At 50.6% G+C, this 5,159-nt stretch overlaps 2 non-coding genes across 2 annotated transcripts; both read left to right on the top strand.

The window, feature by feature from the left end:
* The first annotated feature begins 394 nt into the window (after nucleotides 1-394).
* Nucleotides 395-466, top strand: TRNAP-UGG (transfer RNA proline (anticodon UGG)). Its single transcript has one exon. It is a non-coding gene; the product is annotated as a tRNA-Pro (tRNA).
* Nucleotides 467-4,104: 3,638 nt separating this feature from the next.
* On the top strand, nucleotides 4,105-4,176 carry TRNAP-CGG (transfer RNA proline (anticodon CGG)). Its single transcript has one exon. It is a non-coding gene; the product is annotated as a tRNA-Pro (tRNA).
* Nucleotides 4,177-5,159: the final 983 nt, after the last annotated feature.

The raw sequence follows: 5,159 nt of genomic DNA on the forward strand, positions 1-5,159 counted from the left end.
CCTGTCCTACAACGCCTTCCGCTGTCCTGTCGCCTTGTCTTAGAATGACAGAGACCTGACAGCTTTAGCCCATCCGTCTCGCAATGTGCAGAGACGTGAAGGTGAAGTTGAAATGGTGCTCACTTCTTAAGGGAGGAAACTCTTCTTAGTTTCAGCTGCTTCATGGATCATCAGTTCCTGACTTCTAACTCTGCACATCAACAAGATTGCAATCGTCGCCGCGTAGTCTTGATCCCAAGAGCATGCTTTCTGTGACATTCTATAGTCAGTGCCTTCACGTCATGGGTTCGCGTTGAGACGGCAGTGGAGGTCGCTTGTGCTCCAGGAGACTTGAACTGTACGATATGGAAGAAACGGCGCGGCCCTGAATCGGGATGTTACGAACTGGTTCATCGGCTCGTTGGTCTAGGGGTATGATTCTCGCTTTGGGTGCGAGAGGTCCCGGGTTCAAATCCCGGACGAGCCCGGTTATTGCTGATCAGGGCGCTTGGTTTCGAATTCGACGCCTTGGACTAGGCACCGGCTTCCGGTTCTACCTCGCTGCGTCCATGTGAATTTGGCGGTATGGTGAGAATACTTGCGATTAAGGGTGAGTAGTGACAAAACATTGCGCTGAACAGCGGCAAAGCGGCATTCTTCGCTGTTGGCATTCATGCGTTCATTGTTGATGCCTGAGGTTATCCAATCAGAGCCGGCTTTTACCGCTACATCGCGCAGAAAAAAGAACTCTAACTAGACTGAAAAGTGTAGAGGTGGCGTTGAACAATTATGATTTTGTTAGAATCTGCCAAAAACGTAATATTAATTGCTTGTCGTCATGGTTATCATCATACATTCGTCATTCATCATACATCATCACGCATATAGGACCCCGAACAGGGCACAAGGCCTTTTGAGCAAAGGGAACTTGCCCAAGACCAGTGTGCAAGAATGAATGGCCCTTTGCGATTAAGGGTGCCCGGGCAAATTAACACAAAGGACCCCGATAGGAGTGAGGCCCCTCCGCAAACCAGATCAAAGGAAAAGAGCCCTAGATTAATATAGAGGGCCCCTCAACATCGAGTGGTTCGGTGCCTACCTTATATGGGCTCCAGCAACAGCACAAGGCTCCCCGAAGAAAAGGAAAGGACCTGATACTAAAATAAAGGGCTCCTGAGCAACTGAGTGTATCACGGCACGTAGGGCCCCGGCAAAAGCATATCGAGCATTTCAGGCAAATGAGAAAATCCGTGGAGAGCCCCTGATCGATCAACAGTGCCCAGGCATGCCAGCAGATAGGGCCCTAACAGCAGCGTAAGGCCCAAAATGCAAAGAGATCAAGTGCGACGTGGAAGGCTTCTTAGCGATCGGATTGGCCCGGCAAGTGAACATACAGGGCCCGGGAACAGCGCAAGGTGTCTGGGCGGCGTAACGAGCTTTCAGGTGTCTCCTCCCCCCCCCCCCCCCCAATCACCACCCTATCAGCCAGCTAAGAATTAACGTTGTCCGCTTGGGAGCGGGCTGCTTACTGCTGCTTAGTTGCGCTTGCGTCTGTTCCTGGTCGTCTGCAGGCCCAAAAATGTCCGATTTTGTTGTCTTTGAGTTGGAAACCTGCGTCGGTTTCGCCGGTCATGGGCGGCTCCGGAGCCTATAGGTCCCCTCCAGGCGCAAGGGAGGGTATAGTTTCGTGTCTGGTATATAGTCTGGTAGTCTGGTCTGGTAGTCTATTATAGTCTGGATCCGTCACTGGCCCTGGCAGCTTGATAACTGGGTCCCGACAGGAGCATATGCCCCAACATTCCTTTAAGAAAGGAGTACCCAAGATACAATATGGAAGGCATTGAAAGGATTTACTGTGCCCGAGCAGTAAAAGACTTGGCCCCCGCCAAAGGCGCTAGGCCCCCTACTCAAGTAATGAATACCCGCCACACAATGTGGGAGGCCCTAAACGATCGAGTGCACCCGAGCACGTGAGCATATATGGCTCCCGACAAGAGTGTGGGACCTTCCATTAAGGTAGGATGCACCCAAAACTCAGCGCAGATGATCACCGAACGACCGAGTGTACCAGAGCAGGTTATCAGAAGGGGCCCAACAGGAACGTAGGGCTCTTCACTCAAGGAAAAAGTACCCGTAACCCAGTGTAGAAGGCCCCCGAAAGATCGAGTGCAACCGTGCACACAATCTGATGGTCTCCGACATGAGCGTAGGGCCGTTCACTCAAATAGCAAGACCAACGTAGAGGCCCTCTGAACGATCGAGTGCGCCCGAGCGCGTTATCGGATCATCAAGTGCGCCCGGACAGATTATCAAGATTATCTAGTGCGTCCTTACTTGATATCCTCGATAATCTCGATATCCTTCAAGTGTGTGATAAATGATCTGCCCCATTTTTATACCTAATGGCGTAAAAATTAACTAAGACTCCGACATGAGCGTAGGGCTATCCAATTGAATATGAAGTACTCAAGACCCAATATAGAGGGCTCTCGAACGGTCGAGTGTGCCCTAGCAGGGTATTAGATCGGGCCCCGATAAGAGCGTGGGATTCTCCCTTCAAATAAGAGGTACCCAAAATCTAGTGTGGAGGACTCACGAAAAATAATGTGTACCCAAGCAAGCTATCAGATGACCTCCGATAGGAGCGCAGGGCCTACATTTGAATATTGAAAACCCAATGTTTAGGGCCCCCAAACAATCCATTGCACCCGAGCAACTTAACAGATGGGCCCCGACAGCTACAAAGGGCCCTCCGATCAAATAGAACGTGCACAAGACCTAATCTAGTGGGCCCTAAATAACCTAGTGTACCCAAACAGATTAACATATGACCCCCGACAATACCACAGAACCTCAAGCAAGTGACAATTGGAAGAGCCTTAGACCAATGAAGAGGGCCCTATGGGCATATGGTGGGTGTGTCGCTAGGTTAACAGAAACCAACGTGAAGGGCTCCTGAACAACCGATAATATCCCGGCATGTTTACACATGGAGCCCCCGGCTAAAGCGTATGGAACCATTTCGACGAATTGAAAGAATAAACGGAAGACTCCTGATAGAGAAGAATGCCCCGGACCGCTAGCGGGAAGGGCGTCAGCAACAGCGCAGGGCCCTCCAAGCAAATGCAAAGAAATTGGGGGCAATGTATGGTGCTCCTTAGCGATTTGACTGATGCTGCAAGTGGACATTTAGAGGCCCCGGAAACAGCATAGGGCCTCTTAATAGCGTAATGAGCTTTCAACCTCCCAATCGCCACCCTCTCGATCAGTGAAGAATAATCTTTGTCCACTCGCGGGCCGTTCAATCTCGCTTGTGACCGCTTTTGTCGCCTGGAAGTCCAAAGATGGCCAATCTTGTTGCGTTTTGTGCGAACGACCGCTCCTGTTCGACAGAGTATGAGCCATCCCGGAGCCTATGGGCGCCTTTGCGGCCCAAGGGAGGTATTGCCCCGGCACCGACATGCGTGCAGGGGGCTCGAAGTGCCCATCGCGAATGATGATTAAGGGTCCAATTTGAGTTGGCCGGAGGTCGCCTTTGAGTCGGCCGGAAACCGGAAAACGAAAACACGGCCGGATCCGAAGAGCCTCTCAGCACCGACGGTTGAAAGCCCAATTGGAGTTGGCCTGAGGCGGTATTAAGAGGCCCGTCCCAAGGGCTTGTACCTCAAACCCACTCAGACAGCTTCTTTTGCCGATTCGGGTCTCCCGAGTTGATGAGCGCCTCTATATCGGTTAGGTACCAGCAACACCGAACAGCCGCCTTCATTTCGGCCTGGGCCTTATTTTAGACCCAGATTTTGCTTGAATCTGTACCCTGTCTCTTTTCCTTCTTCGTCATGTGTCCTTGTTCTTACGATCCTGTTCTCAGTTCTTAGATCTCTGTCCTTTGCCCGGAGTCACCCTCCCTCTGCCCTGCCTTGTCGTCGGTCGTGCACACATTTCCGTACTGCCCTGTACGTTGTTACAACCGTTGCTGGCAGTCCTGTCCTGTCCAGTCCTATCTCAGTCCTTTATTTACATTGGCTTGATAGGGTACTGGACGTGGACAGTTGGCCCGGGGCTGCCGACCTATGATGTGAAAGTAACGGCGGCGTCCGCAACTAGGACGTTATGGCTTACGCTGTCGGCTCGTTGGTCTAGGGGTATGATTCTCGCTTCGGGTGCGAGAGGTCCCGGGTTCAAATCCCGGACGAGCCCGGGTGATGCTATTGCTATCAATGATAGTATAGTACTCCTCCGTCACATGCCTCGGTAGTATCGTGTTAGAGCATGCGGTTGCTCTAGGCGCGCCGCCCTTTGCAATGGTCTATACAACGTCATGTAAGTTCAGTATGTGCAGCCGACGCAGTGACATCATGCTAGAATTGACGTAGGTTAATTTAGTATGAGTGGAACATCGCTGTGATTTTCAGCAAGTTCTTCAGTGAAGGCAGTTTTAGGACAATCTTTTTGAATTGACACACTTTTAAACGATCGTGGGTAGCTTTTCAATTGTATCAGCATTGTTTTATGATAAAAGCCGTTGCATGTTGAAGGCGGCTGACTGATAAAGAAGCGGCTGACTGATAAATAAAGCGGCTGACTGATAAATAAAGCGGCTGACTGATCCTGACGGATCGATCGAAATGCCAATCGAGGAATCGATGAATCGATGGAATCGAATGGCATGGCGTTTTATTCTTTCTGCAGCTCCTTATTCCGCTCAGTATTATAATTTGTTTTTCTCCGTCCCCAAGCTCCCACCTATCTTCTTCCGTCACGTTTTTTCCTGTCCTCTGTTCTACTCTGTTGTCGGTCCTGTCCTGCCCAGTGTCCTGTTTTGTGCTTTATGTGCTGCTTGCCCTTCCACACCTTGCTCTGTAGCATCGCCCTGTTCTTTGGCTGGGCGGAGGGCAGAGAGCTCAGGTCTATCCTTGTAATGAAGTGAAAATGGGTGAAATTAAAGTTAAAATAAAGGTCACTCCATTTGGGGAGAAACGCTTCTTCAAGTCATTTGCTCCCATAGCTCGTCATGCAGTTATGTGAAGGGATTGAAACGCAAAGCACATCAGCATAAGTCCATCGTCCAAATCCGAGTCCACGGGCGACGCTCACATCCCATGTTGTCGAAAAATGCAACTTCATCCCTCATCTATGAGCTATGACTGACATCAGAGATCACAGCCCTACCCCCATTGGCT

The sequence above is a fragment of the Pollicipes pollicipes genome, unplaced genomic scaffold, assembly GCF_011947565.3.
Source record: "Pollicipes pollicipes isolate AB1234 unplaced genomic scaffold, Ppol_2.1 Scaffold_6138;HRSCAF=7277_pilon_pilon_pilon, whole genome shotgun sequence".
Lineage (NCBI taxonomy): Eukaryota > Metazoa > Arthropoda > Thecostraca > Pollicipedomorpha > Pollicipedidae > Pollicipes > Pollicipes pollicipes.